This window comes from Ursus maritimus (assembly GCF_017311325.1).
Source record: "Ursus maritimus isolate PB19 chromosome X unlocalized genomic scaffold, ASM1731132v1 scaffold_X1, whole genome shotgun sequence".
Classification (NCBI taxonomy): Eukaryota; Metazoa; Chordata; class Mammalia; order Carnivora; family Ursidae; genus Ursus; species Ursus maritimus.
The window spans coordinates 58,799,238-58,815,705 of record NW_024423319.1 but is presented as its reverse complement, the minus strand read 5'-3'; positions in this window follow the sequence as shown (position 1 = coordinate 58,815,705).

Below are 16,468 nucleotides of genomic sequence, written 5' to 3'. Positions count from 1 at the left end.
ATACAAACAGCATATTACACATTTTTTTTCTTTTTAAGTGCATGTTGTAACATTCTCCAGGATAGAACACATGTTAGGTCACAAAAGAAGTCTTAATAAATTTAACATTAAAATCATAACAGGCATTTTTTTCTAACCATCACAATATAAAATGATATATCAAATATAAGAAATAAAGTGGAAAAAACACAAACACATGGAGGTTAAACAACATGCTACTAAATAATAATAAATGGTTAAGGAATAAATCAAAAAGGAAAGCAAAAAATATGTGGAGGCAAAAGAAAACGAAAACACAGTGATCCAAAATCTTTAGGATACATCAAAAGTAGTTTTAAGAGGAAAATTTAAGGCATTTCAGGCCTACCTCAAAGCAACAACAACAACAACAAAAAACCTCAAATAAACAATATAACTTTACATCTAAAGAAACTAAGAAAAGAAAAACAAACAAAGCCTAAAGTTAGTAAAACAAAGTACATAATAAAGATTGGAGCAGAAATAAATAAAATAGTAAAAGAAAAAAGAAGTAAAAAAGGTACTCCTGGGTCCAGATGGCAGAATAGAAAGAATCTAAGCTCACTACATCTCATGGATGCAATTAGATAACACACATATCAGTATAAATAACCAAGAAAACCACCTAGAGACTGGCAGAACAGCTAAATGTAAAGAAGAGGGCACATCAAATAGGATTGGAAGGGTGGAGACATGGTTGGAGCTAAAGGGCACATGAAACTGTTCATGGGAGTAAGGGATGTTTAGTATTGGAGAGGGGAGAGAAACAAATCCTCATATCAAGCACATCAGGCACAAGGAACTCACACTAAGAAGACAAATACCTATAACATTTGATTTTGAAAACCAGAGGGACCGAATTTCATTATCACTTACATTCAGCAGGGCTTATTACTTGAACCTTTAAAAATTACTGGGTTCTGCTTTGGAAGACCTGGGAGAGGTACAGGAAACTGAGTCCCCACACTTAAAGAGACAGCACAATAAACAGCCCCACTGAGACACAGTATAGAAGCAGCAGTTTGAAAATACCTATGGAATATAAGAAGGAGCCTTATTTAGTAATTTCAGAACATGTGCTGAAGGGGCAGGGGTTTGGGGGAGACTTCCTTATGAACAAAGGAGCTGGGAGATGCCATTTCCCTTCCCTACTCCCCAGTCTAGACACATAGAAACCTGTGGGAACCAGCACAGCACCAAAACTCTCTAACAGTTAGCCCTGCCCCTGCATCCTCCTGATGTCTTGCTTTCTCCAATATGCCCTTGACTGGAGCCTTTACAAATTTACTCCACAAGCCTGGTAATGTACAGGTAGCCCAGACAGGGGCCAACACCATTCCAAAGTGACTCCTGCCCCAAGGAGAACAGAAGATAACCACACACATCAGTCCTGCAGCAGTCACAGCATTGGGCTGTAGACAGACATTTGATCCCACCAATGAAAGCTTCTCAAGAAACAATACAGGTAAAGCACACAGCATTTCTGTGCTACTGCATCTCAGGCAAACACCAGGTCTCACTCAAGCCCAAAGTGGCCCCAGACTGGACCACTAATAACACAGGGAGAAAACACTGCCCACAACAGGCAAAGAAATCCATTGAAGATTGGACTGAAACCAAAAGTGCTTCAACCACAACAGTAGGGTGCATGCAACACACATAGAAGATATCCCTCAAGCACCAGGTTCTAGTGAACAAAGGACATTGAGTTGCAGGACACTATAGGACCTCTTTTTCATAAGCCACTATTTTCAATAGCAGGAGACATAATTGACTTTTTTTTCACAACTTTTTTTTTTCTTTTTTAAAATTTAAATTCAATTAGCCAACATATAGTACATCATTAGTTTTTGATATAATGTTCAATGATTCATTAGTTGCATCTAACACCCAGTGTTCATCATATCCATGTGCCCTCCTTATTGTTTATCACTGAGTTACCCCATCCCCCCACCCACCTCCCTTTCCACAGCCCTCAGTTGGTTTCCTGGAGTCAAGAGTCTCATATGATTTGTCTTCCTCTCTTATCCCCCCCTTTTTTAACACACAGAAACAGACACAGAGAATTAGACAAAATAAGGAGATGTAAGAATATGCCCAAAAGAAAGAACAGAACAATATCACAACAGAAAAGCTAAATAAAATGGAGATAAGTAATATTCCTGATACAGAATTTAAAATAATGGTCATAAAGACACTTTCTGGACTTGAGAAAGAGGGGAGAACCTCAGTGAGATTCCCCAAAAAACATAGAAAGCATAAAATAGAATGAACCAGAGGTAAAGAACTCAACAACTGAAATTAAAAATACACCACATGGGATAAACAGTAGACAACAGGAAGCAGATCAGTGACCTGGAGGACAGAGTAATGGAAAGCAATCAAGCTGAACAAGATAAAGAAAAATAAACGTAATAATAATACATGAAAACAGAGGGAGTTTGGGAAGGTGGCATAATAGGAGGACCCTGAATTTACTCTGTCCCATGATTTCAACTAGATATCATCCACATCCAAGTCAATAAACTGGAGAGTGATCCAATGACTGGCAGAACAATATCCACAACTAAATATAGACAAGATGCATTTGAAAAGTTAGGAAGGTCAGAAAGGCAGAGGGAGGATGCCAACAGGAGGGAGGGAGCTGTGCCCATAGAGGGCAAAGACATAGGCCCTCACACCAGGGAGCTCACGTGAGGAAGACTAATCCCCATAAAGTCTGGCTTTAGGAAGCAGAGGGGCTAAATTCCCTGAGTTTGTATAATTTCTGGGACTTGGAGCCTGGAGCTTTAAAAATCAGCTGACTCAGCACTGGACAAGGCTGGAGGGTGAGTGATAGCTGGGTCCAGCCCTTAAAGAAACACACTCTGCCTGGAGAGGCAACATAAAAACTGCAGTTTCTACATCAATGGGGGCAAACAGGAGATAGATCTGTTCAAACTGATTTCAGAACCTGTTGGGGAATTTTCTGAAAATGAGGGAGCTGGCAATCACCATTTTTCTCCCCCACAAGCATAAACACAGAGACAATTATAAAAGGTGGTGCTGCACAGACACTTACTACCTAATATGCTAGCAACATGCCACATCCAAGAGTTCTCCCAAGAGCTCACACCCACTCCAAGACTGCTAGCCTGGGACCTGGGCTCGGGGCAAATTTTGTTTAACCCCACATGCACCTCTCCTAGCTGCTGGATGCAGAGCTGCCATCGTGTGCCACCAACGTCTCTGACCTACCAGGACAACCTGAAGGATCCAGGCCCAACTCATGCCACACTGACCTTCCAGGAGCACAGCTGCCAGTGCTCACCTCCCCAGCCCCCATGCAGGGCCCATCCTTCACAACCTGTCCAAACATAAAGGAATTAATCAATAATAATACAATAAGAGTATGGGACTTTAATACACCACTTAATTCAATGGACAAATCATTTAAACAGAAGATCAACAAGGAAAGAGTAGCTTTGAATGGCATACTGGAACAAATGGATTTCACAGATATATTCAGAACATTCCATTTGAAAACAGCAGAATACACAATCTTTTAAAATTCACATAGAACATTTTCCAGAATACATCATATATTAGTCCATCAAAAAACCTCAACAAATTCAAGATCAAAATCATACCATGCATATTTCTTGAACACAATACTAAGAAACCAGCAGTCAACCATAAGAAAAAATCTGGAAAGACCACAAACACATGGAGGTTACGGGTGCCTGGTTGGCTTAGATGGTAGAACATGTGAATCTTGATCTGGGGGTTATTCAAGCCCCACATTTGGTGTACATATTACTTAAAATTTTTTAAAAAGTCTTAAAAAACAAATACAGGGAGGTTAAATGACATGCTACTAAACAATGAATGGGTCAAACAGGAAATAAAAGACCAAACAAAAAATTACATGGAAATAAATGAAAATGAAAATACAGTGGTTTATGGGATGCAGTAAAAGTGGTTTTAGGAAGGAAGTTTATAGCCATACAGGTCTACATCAAGAAGCAAAACAAAAACAAGAACAAAACAACAACAACAACAAAAAAACCAAAAAACTCAAATAAACAACCTAACCTTGCACCAGAAAGAGCAAACAAACACAACTTAAAACCAGCAGAAGGGAGAAAATAATAAAGATTAGGACAGAAAAAAAATGATATAGAAAGTAAGCAGCAACAATAATAGAACAGCTGTTTCCTTGAAAAAAATCAATAAAATTGATGGACCCATAGCCAAACACATCTAGGAAAAAAAGGAAAAGAAAGAAAGAAAGAAAGGACTCAAACAAATAAAACCACAAATGAGAGAGGAGAAAAACAACTAATACCAAACAAACATAAACATTCATAGAGTTTATTATGAAAAATTACATACCAAAACTTGGATAACCTAGAAAAAATGAATAATGACATAGAAACATATAACTTACCAAAACTGAAACAGGAAGGAATACAAACCTTGAACAGACAGGTAAACAGCAATGAAATTGAACTGGTAATCAAAAAACTGCCAACAAACAAATTCCAGAGTCAGATAATTTCACAGGCAAATTCTATCAAACATTTAAAGAAGAGCTAATACCTATTCTTCTCAAACTATTCCAAAAAAAAAATACAGAAGGAAAGAAAACTTCCAAATTCATTCTATGAGGTCAGTATTACCCTGATAACCAAGCCATATAAGGGTACTGCTAGAAAAATAAATAAATAAAAAACTACAGGCCAATATCCCTGATGAACACAGATACAAAAATTCTCAATTAAATACTAGCAAACCAAATGGAACAATACATTAACAAAATCATTCACCATGATCAAGTGGAATTTATTCCTCAGTTGCAAATATGGTTTAATACTGCAACTCAATCAACAGGATACACCAGATTAATAAAAGAAAGGATAAGAACCATATGATCCTCTCAATAGATGCAGAAAAAACGTATGACATACTACAATATCCATTCATGATAAAAACCCTAACCAAAGTATGGTTGGAGGGAACATACCTCAACATAATAAAGGATATCTATGAAAAACACACAGCTAACATCATCCTCAATGGGGGAAAAGAGAGCTTTGTTCCTAAGGTCAGGAACAAGACAACTTTTATTCAACTTAGTACTGCATGTATTAGCCATGGCATTCAATGGGAAGAAATAGAAGGCCTCCAAGTCAGGAAGGAAGAAGTGAATCTTTCACTCTTTGCAGATGACATGATAGTATATATAGAAAGCTGAAAACACTCCACCAGAAAAGTGCTGGAACTGATAAACAAATTCTGTAAAGTCACAGGATCCAAAGTCAATTTACAAAGACCTGTTGCATTTCTATACACCAAGAATGAAGCAGCATAAAGAGAAACAGAAGAATCAATCCCATTTACAATTGCACTAAAACCCATAATACACCTGGGAGTAAACCTAACCAAAGAAGTGAAAGATTTGTACTCTGAAAACTATACAACACTGATAAAAGGAATTGAAGAAGACACAAAGGAATGGAAAGATAGTCCATGGTCATGAATGGGAAGAAAGAGTATTGTTAAAATGTCTATATTATCCAAAGCAATCTACATATTTAATGTCATTCCAATCAAAATAGCACCAGCATTTTCACAGAGCTAGAACAAACAACCCTAAAATTTGTATGGAACCACAGGAGAGCCTGAATAGTCAAAGCAACCTTGAAAAAGAAAAGCAAAGCTGGAGGCATCACAATTCTGGACTTCAAGTTATACTACAAAGCTGTAGTGATCAAAACAGTATGGTACAGGCACAAAAACAGACACATAGATCAATAGAACAGAATAGACCACACAGAAATGAATCTGGAACTATACAGTCAATTAATCTTTGACAAAGAAGGGGAGAATATTCAATGGGAAAAATTCTCTTCAACAAATGGTATTGGGAAAACAGGATAGCAACATGCAAAAAATGAAACTAGACCACGTTTTTACATCATACATAAAAATAAATTCAAAATGGATTAAAAATCAAAATGTGAGATATGAAACCATTAAACCCTAAAGAAAACAGGCAATAACTTCTTTGACATTGGCTGTAGCAAATTCACACTAGATATGACTTCTAGGGCAAGGGTAAGAGAAGCAAAAATAAACTATTGGGACTTCATCAAGATAAAAAGCTTCTGCACAGTAAAGGAAATAATCAAGAAAACTAAGAGGCAACCTAGGGAATGGAAGAAGGTATTTGCAATGACATATCTGATAAAGGGTTGGTATCCAAAATATATATAGAACTTATCAAACTCAAGACCCCCAAAATAAATAAACCAATTAAATATGGACAGAAAACACAAATAAATATTTTACCAAATAAGACATACAGATGGCCAACAGACACATGAAAAGATGCTCATCATCACTTACCATTAAGGCAATACAAATCAAAACTACAATAAGATATCACCTCACACTAGTCAAAATGGATAAAATCAACAACACAGGAAGCAACAGGTGTTGGTGAAGATGTGGAGAAAGGGGAACACTCTTTCACAGTTGGTGGGAATGCAAACTAGTGCAGCCACTCTGGAAAAGAGTATGGAGGTTCCTAAAAATGTTAAAAATAGAAATACCCTACAATGCAACAATTGCACTCCTAGGAATTTACCCAAAGAATATAAAAATACTACTTCAAAAGGATACATGCACCCCAGTATTTATAGCAGCATTATCTATAATAGCCGAATTATGGGCACAGTCCATGTGTCCATCAACTGAGGAATGAATAAAGATGTAGTATTTATATGTAATGGAATATTACTCAGCCATAAAAGAGTGAAATCTTGACATGTGCCACAACATGGATGGAGCTAGAGAGTATTACGCTAAGCAAAATAAATCAGTCAGAGAAAACAAATACCATATGATTTCTACCATATGTAGAATTTAAAAACCAAAACAAACAAAGAAAGGGGAAAAAAGAGAAAGTGGCAAATCAAGAAATAGACTCTTAGCTATAGAAAACAAACTGATGGTTACTACAGGGGAAGTGGGTGGAGGGATGCATTAAATGGGTGATGGGGATTAAGGAGTGCACAGGTGATAAGTACCAGGTACTGTATGGAAATGTTGAATCACTAATGTACACCTGAAACTAATATAACACTGCATGTTAAGTAACTGGAATTTAAATAAAAACCTTAAAAATACAAAAATACATGGATGTAAAAGAAAATGCTACTAAACAATGAATTGGTTAACCAAGAATTCAAAGAGAAAATCAGGAATACATAGGGAAAAAGGAAAATGAAAGCACAATGGTCTGAAATCTTTGGGATGAAGCAAAAGTGGTTCTAAGAGGGAATTTTATAGCAATACAAGCCTATCGCAAGTAACAAGGTAAACCTAAATTTACACCTAAAGGAGCTAGAAAAAAGAAGAAGCAAAAGCCAAAACCAATAGGAGGAAAGAAATAATAAAGGTTAGAGCAAAAATAAATCAATAGGGGTGGCTGTGTGGCTCATTCTGTTAAGTGTCTGCCTACAGCTCAGGTCATGATCCCAGCATCCCGGGATTAGGCCCCACATTGGGCTCCCTGCTCAGCAGGGAGTCTGCTTCTCCCTCCCCTTGCTCTTGGGCTCTCGCTTGCTCTTTCTCTCTCCCTCTCAGATAAATAAAATCTTTTAAAAAAAGAAATAAATGAAATAGAAACTAAAAACGAAATGAAACAAAAACCCACAATAGGACAGATTAGTGAAATGAAGAGTTGGTTCTTTGAAAAGATCAACACAAAGAAAAAAACAAAAAAATCAACAAAATTGGTTAACTTTCATTCACACCCCTTAAAGAGAGAGAGAGGCTCAAATAAAATCGAGAATGAAAGAAGAGAAATAACAATTGACATGACAGAAATTCAAAGGATTATAAGAGAATATTATGAAAAGCTATATGTAAACATATTCAGCACCTGAAAAGAAATGGATATATTTTCAACAGCCAAAACTGAACTAGGAGGAAAGAGAAAACTTGAACAGACTGATTACCAACAATGAAATGGAATCAGTAATCAAAAAAAATCCTGACAAAGTCCAGGACCTGATGGATTCACAGGGGAATTTTACCAAATGTTTACAGTAGTGTTAATACCTGGGGTGCTTGGGTGGTGCAGTCAGTTAAAGCACCCAACTCTTGGTTTCAGGTCAGGTCATGAGCTCAGGGTTGTGGGATTGAGCCCCACATTTGCTTCCACACTTAGTGTGGAGTCTGATTGAGATTCTCTCTCCCTCCCCCTGCCACCCAATCTTACTTGCTTTCTCTCTCTCTCAAATAAATAAATCTTAAGAACGAGTTAATATCTAGTCTTCACAAATGATTCCAAAAATAGAAGAGGAACAAAAGATTCCAAATGCATCTTTTTAGGTCAGCATTACCCTGACACCAAAACCAGATAAAGACACTGCAAAGAACGAGAACTACAGGCCAACAACTCTGATTATCATGGATACAAATATCCTCAACAAAATCTTATAAAATAGAATCCAATAGTACACTAAGCAAAATCATTCATCACAATTGAGTGGGGTTTATTCTGGAATGCAAGGGAGGATCAGTATTCACAAATCAGTGTGATATATCATATCTATCAGAGAAAGGATACAAAGCATATAATCATTTCAATAGATGCAAAAAAAGCATTTGACAAAGTACAATATCCATTCCTGATAAAAACCCTCAACAAAATAGGTTTAAAGGGAACATACCTTGACATAATAAAGGTCAGATATGAAAACCCACAGCTAACATCATGCTTAATGGTGAACAACTGAGAGCTTTCCCCCTGAGTTTAGAAACAAGACAAGGATGGCCACTCTCACTGCTTTTATTCAACTTAGTACTGGAATTCCTAGCCACAGCAGTCAGACAAGAAAAAGAATTAAAAGGCATTCAAATTCATAAGGAACAAGTAAAACTTTCAGTATTTGTAGGTGACATGATACTGTATGTAGAAAACCCTAAACACTCCAAAAAACTACTAGAACTGATAAATGAATTCACCAAAGCTCAGGATACAAAATCAAGGTACAGAAATATGTTGCATTTGTACATGCTAATAATGAAATATCAGAAAGACAAATCAAGTAAACAATCCTATTTACAATTGTACCAAAAATAGTAAAATACCAAGGAATAAAATTAACCCAATAGGTGAAAGACCTGTACTCTGAAAACTATAAAACATTGATCAAAATAATTGAAGGCACAAACAAAATGAAAGATATTCCATGGTCATGATTTGAAAGAACAAATATTAAAATGTTCTTACTACCCAACAATCTATAGATTTAATGCAATCCCTATCTTAATATCAACAGCATTTTCACAGAACTGGAAAAGATAATCCTAAAATTTATATGGAACACCAAAAGAGCAAAAAGAGCCAAAGCAATCTTGAAAAAGAGAAATAAAATCAGAAATATCACAATCCCAGTTTTCAAGATATACTACAAATTTGTAGTATTCAATCTAGTATGTTACTGGCACAAAAATAGACATGTAAGTGAATAGAACAGAATAAAGAGCCCAGAAATAAACCTACTATTATATGGTCAATTAATTTTCAACAAAGGAGGCAAGAATATGCAATGGGAAAAAAGACAGTTCCTTCAACAAATTTTGTTGGGAAAACTGGAGAGCTATATGCAAAAAAAAAAAAAAAAAAAAAAGGAACTGTGCTACTTGCTTATACCATATACAAAAATAAACTCAAAATGAATTAAGAACCCAAATGTAAGTCCTGTAACCACACAAATCCCATAGGAGAGCACTGACAGTAATTATTATAACATAAGCCATAGCAACATTTTTCTACATATGTCTCCTGAGGCAAGGGAAACAAAAGCAAAAATGAACTATTGGGACCACTTCAAAATAATAAAAAAAGGTTCTGCACAGCAAAGGAAACAATTGACAATACTAAAAAACAATGTACTGAATGGGAGAAGATAATTGGAAATGAGATACTTGATAAAGGGTTAGTATCCAAAATATATAAAGAACTTATACAACTCAACACTAAAGAAACAGATAATCTAATTAAAAATTGGCAGAAAACATGAAAAGACATTTCTCAAGAAGACATCCTGACGACCAACAGACACATGAAAAGACGTTCAATATCAATCATTATCAGGGAAGTGCAAATCAAAACTACAATAAGATATAACCTGACACCTGTCAGAATGGCTAAAATTAAAAAAAAAATAACAGAGGAAACAATAAGTATTGGTGAGAATGTAGAGAGAAGGAATATATTGTGCACTTTTGGTAGAAACGTAAACTAGTATAACCACTTTGGAAAACATGAGTAGGTTACTAAAAAAAAAAATTTATAAGTAGAATCATCATAGGATACAGTAATTCCACTACTGTGTATTTACTCAAAGATGCAGAAACACTAACTCAAAATATATATGCACTCCCATGTTTATTGCAGCATTATTTGCAATAGCTAAATTATGGAAACAGCTCAAGTGTCCAATGGTAGATGGATGGACAATGAAGATGTGGTATATATACAGAATGGACTATTATTCATAAAAAAGAATGAAGTCTTGTTATTAGCAATAACTTGGATGGATCTAGAGAGTGTAAGGTTTAGTAAAATAAGTCAGACAGATAAGAAAGACAAATACCATGAGATTTTATTAATATGTGGAATATAAGAAACAAAACACATGAACAAAAATAAATAGAAAAAACCAAAAAACAGACTCTTATCTATAGAGAACAAACTGTTAGTTTCCAGAAGTGAGGTGTGTGGAGGGATGTATGAACTAGGTGAATAGGATTAAGAATACACTTATGATCAGCACTGAGTAATGCATAAATTATTAATCACTACAATGTACCCCTGAAACTAATATAATACTGTATGTTAACTATACTCGAATTTAAAAAATAAATAAATAAAAATTATACTTTGCAAATATGAAAAATACACNNAAGTAAATATCAGTGAAACCAGGGCCTGGTTCTTTGAAAAGATACACAAAATTTATAAACATTTAGCCAGATTAAAAAAGAAGAAGATAGAAGAGGAAAGAAAGAAAACAACTCAAAAATAGTAATAATGGACTCTGAGAAACAAACTGAGGGCTTCAGAGAGGAGGGGGGTAGGGTAATGGGATAGACTGGTGATGGGTAGTAAGGAGGGCACGTATTGCATGGTGCACTGGGTGTTATACGCAACTAATGAATCATCGAACTTTACATCAGAAACCAGGGATGTACTGTATGTTGACTAACATAATATAATAAAAAAAAACATTAAAAAATAATAATAAAAAAGGAACCAACAAACAAAAAACCTTCCAAAATAGTCCAAAATGAAAAATAAACATAAAACTAAAGAAAACAATGGTGTTAATCCTTTGGATACTGGCTTTAGCAACATGTTTATGGATACATCTCCTCTAGCAAAGAAATAAAAATTAGAAATAAACTATTGCTACTACACCAAAATAAAAATCTTTTGTAGAACAATGGAAACCACCAACAAAACAAAAAGTTAACCTAGTGAATGGGAGAATATATTTGCAAATGATATGTCTCATAAGGAGTAAATAGTCAAAGTATATGAAGACCTTATATAATTCAACACCAAAAACCAAAAACTGATCCTCATCGAAAAATGGGCAGTGGGCCTGAATAGACATTTTTCCCAAAGAAGACATACAGATGGCCAACAGACACATAAAAAGATGCTCAACATCACTAATCATTAAAGAAATGCTGATCAAAATCATAACAAGATATCCCCTCACACTGGTCTGAACAAATAGTATCAAAATAGATAGTATCAAAATAACAAGAAATAAGTGTTGGCAAGGAGGTGGATAAAAAGGACCCTCATGCACCATTGGTGGGAATGTAAACTAGTGCAACAACTGTGAAAAACAGTATGGAAGTTCCTCAAACAAATAAAAATAGAATTACCATTCCATATTTTGGCTATTGTGGACATTGCTACTCTAATCACTAAATTCTATGTCTGAAACTAATGTAAAAAATAGAATTACCGGGGCGCCTGGGTGGCTCAATCGTTAAGCGTCTGCCTTCAGCTCAGGGCGTGATCCCGGTGCTCTGGGATCGAGCCCCACATCAGGCTCCTCCGCTGGGAGCCTGCTTCTTCCTCTCCCACTCCCCCTGCTTGTGTTCCCTCTCTCGCTGGCTGTCTCTCTCTGTCAAATAAATAAAATCTTAAAAAAAAAATAGAATTACCATATGATCCATTAAATCAACTACTGAGTGTTTACCCAAAGAAATTAAAAACACTTATTTGAAAATATATATGTACCCCTATGTTCATTACAGCATTATTTATAATAGCCAAGATACGAAAGCAAACCAAGTGTCCATGCATAAATGAACAGATCAATTAAATGTGTTATATGCATGCAATGGAATATTACCCTGCCATAAAAAAATGAGATGTTGCAATTTGTGACAACATGGATATACCTAGCAGGCATTATACTACATGAAATAACTCAGACAGACAAATACAAATACAATATTATTTTCCTTATGCAGAATCTAAAAAATAAATCCAACAAGCAAACATCTGTGGGATGATGTACAAAATAGGCAAAGAGGATTAAGAAGTACAAACTAGCAGTTATAAAATAAATGTCATGGGAAAGGGTTGCACAGCATAGGGAATATAGTCAGTGATATTGTAATGACTTTGTATGGTGACAAATGGTAGCTATACTTATTGTAATGAGCACTGCATAATGTGCAGAATTATGGAATCACTATGTTATACACCTGAAGCTAATATAACACTGTATGTCAACTACATTCTCACAATATATTTAAAAAATATGATATATGTATGTACACTGGAATATTTTTCAACCTTAAAAAATAAAGAAATCTTGCAATCTGTGACAATATAAATGGACCTTGAAGGAATTATGCCAAGTAATTCAGATAGACGAAAACAAATATCATAATATCTCATTTATATGTGGAATGTAAACACACACAAAACAAAATACAGCAAAACAGAATAAACAACCTGAATGAAGACACAGAGAACAGTTTGGTAATTGCCAGAGGTGGGGTGGTGGTAGGTAGACAAAATGGATGAAGATAGTCAAAAGGTATAAACTTCCAGTTAAAAAATAAATAAATTTTGTGGATATACTGCACAGCATGATAAATGTAGATAATAATACTCTATCCTATATTTGACAGTTGCTAGGAGATTTAATCTTACAAGTTATCACACACACAAAAAAAACTCTATTTACTGTGATGAACATTAACTAGATTTTTTGTGGTGATTATTTTACAATATATACACATATCAAATCAATATGTTGTACAACTGCCACGAATTTAATGTTATTTCAATTATACATTAATTTAAAAACTTACTTAAAATACTTCTAATTTTTCTTGTAATAATCAAATTTTCAATCTTTTAGATGAAAATACTTGTTAGATGTTACTATTTTATTATTTGAATAAGCAAATAATGTAGAAGTTACACTTCCTTTTGATTTTAAAAACATAGTGTCATATTTAAAATGTATATATATAAGGAAATAGAACTAAAATAGAAAGGAAAAACTCCAAAGATTTAATATACCATTTCTCTATGTACTTAAGCAGTATGCGAAGGGATGAAAACAATGATTAAAGCATTTTGCTCTCCAAAATAAGTATCACATTGGTACTTAGTATTTGGTCAATTTTTCTTGCTTGTCTGTTTTCCCAAGACAAATTCTGGCTTCCTCCATTTCTACAGCTTTTTATTTTATTATTTTATCTTATTTTATTATTTTATTTTTTATTATGTTAGTCGACATACAGTACATCATTAATTTTGATATAATGTTCCATGATTCATTGTTTACATATAACACCCAGTGCTCCATGCAATATGTGCCCTCCTTAATACCCATCACTGGACTAGGTGATCCCCCCACCCCCTCCCCTCTAAAACCCTCTAATAATTGTTTCCAAGAGTCCATTGTCTCTCATGGTTCATCTTAACCTGTTTCCCCCCTTCATTTTCCCCTTCATTCTCCTAATATTCTCCCTGCTATTCCTTAAGTACTACAAATAAGTGAAACCATATGATAAATGTCTTTCTCTGCTTATTTCACTTAACATAATCTCTTCCAGTTCCATTCATGTTGCTGCAAATGTGGTGTAATCGTTCTTTCTGATGGCTGAGTAATATTCCATTGTATATGTGAACCACATCTTCTTTATCCATTTGTTGAAGGGCATCTTGGCACCTTCCACAATTTGGCTATTGTGGACAATGCTGCTATGAACATTGGGGTGCATATGGCCCTTCTTTTCACTACATCTGTATCTTTGGAGTAAATACCCATTAGCACAGGTGCTGGGTCATAGGGCAGCTCTATTTTTAACTTTTTGAGGAAACTCCACACTGTTTTCCAAATTGGCTCTACCAATTTGCATTCCCACCAACAGTGTAAGAGGGTTCCCCTTTCTCCACATCCTCTCCAATATTCATTGTTTCTTGCCTTGTCAATTTTTGCCATTCTAACTGGTATAAGGTGGTATCATAATGTGGTTTTGATTTGAATATCCCTGATGGCTAATGATGTGGAACATCTTTTCATGTGTCTGTTAGCCATTCATGTATCTTCATTGGAAAAGTGTCTGTTCATATCTTCTGTCCATTTATTGATTTGATTATTTGTTCTTCGGGTGTTGAGTTTGAGACATTCTTTTTGGATCTTGGATACCAGTCTGTAGTGTCATTTGCAAATACCTTCTCCTATTCTGTGGGCTGCCTCCTAGTTGTTTCCTTGGCTGTACAGAAACTTTTTATCTGGCTGAAGTCCTAAAAGTTCATTTTTGTTTTTGTTTCCCTTGCCTTTGGAGATGTATCATGAAAGAAGTTGTTGTGGCCGATGTTGAAGAGGTTACAGCCTATGTTCTCCTCTATGATTTTGATGGATTCCTGTCTCACATCGAGGTCTTTCATCCATTTAGTTTATCTTTGTGTATGGTGTGACAGAATGGTCGAGTTTCATTCTTCTGTCTATAGCTGCCCAATTTTCCCAACACCTTTTATTGAAGAGACTTTTTTTCCATTGGAGGTTTTTTTTCCTGCTTTGTCAAAGATTAGTTGACCATAGGGTTGTGGGTCCATTTATGGAGTCTCTATTCAGTTCCACTGATCTATGTGTCTGTTTTTGTGCCAGTAATATGCTCTCTTGGTGATCACAGCTTTGGAGTATAGCTTGAAATCAGGCAATGTGATGCCCACAGCTTTGTTTTTCTTTCTCAGCATTTCCTTGGCGATTCAGTGTCTTTTCTAGTTTCACATGAATTTTAGGATTGTTTGTTCCAGCACTTTGAAAAATGGCTTTGGTATTTTATTTGGGATGGCATTGAAAGTATAGATTGCTCTGGGTAGCATAGACATTTTAACAACGTTTATTCTTCCTATCCATGAACATGGAATGTTTTTCAATCTCTTTGTGTCTTCTTCAATGTCTTTCATCAGTGTTCTGTAGTTTCTAGAGTATAGTTCCTTTACCTCTTTGGTTAGGGTTATATCAACATATCTTATGGTTTTGGAGCTACTGTAAATGGAATCAATTCCAGAATTTATCTTTCTACAGTTACATTGTTAGTATATAGGAAAGCAACTGATTTCTGTGCATCAATTTTGTATCCTGCCACAATACTGAATTGCTGTATGACTTCTAGTAATTTGGGGGTGGAGTCTTTTGGGTTTTCTGCATAAAATATCATGTGTTCTGTGGAGAGAGAGAGGTTGACTTCTTCTTCTCCAATTTGAATACGTTTTATTTCTTTTTGTTTTCTGATTGCTGTTGCTAACACATCGAGTACTATGTTGAACAATAATGGCAAGAGTGGGAATCCTTTTTTTTTTTCAGGCAAATGCGTGTTTTTAATAGTGTCTACTGATATGGCATTCACATTTTACTTCAGATTTCTAGACTTTATGTATTCACTACATAAATAAAGAAACAATATAATACAATATTTCAACTAACAATCTGCTCTTAGTGGAAACTTGAAGCCAATCTATCAGAAATATTTTCCAAATTTTATTTTGTTACCTGCTTCAATATAGTAGCCATCAGTTTTCTTTATAATTTTTCTAATTATACAATTCTAATATTCCAAGAATGTTTTCCCTTGTATTTTCTTAAATTAGAATTATATAGAATAATCACAGTATTGAATCACAATACTAAAGTCTCTTTCTATCCACCCCCTCAAATTTTCCCTGTATCTTTGTGTTTTTTTTTATAATGATTTTTTATTATATTATGTTAGTCACCATACAGTATCCCCGGGTTCCGATGTAAGGCTCGATGATTCATCAGTTGTGTATAACACCCAGTGCACCATGCAATACGTGCCCTCCTTACTACCCATCACCGGCCTATCACATTCCCCC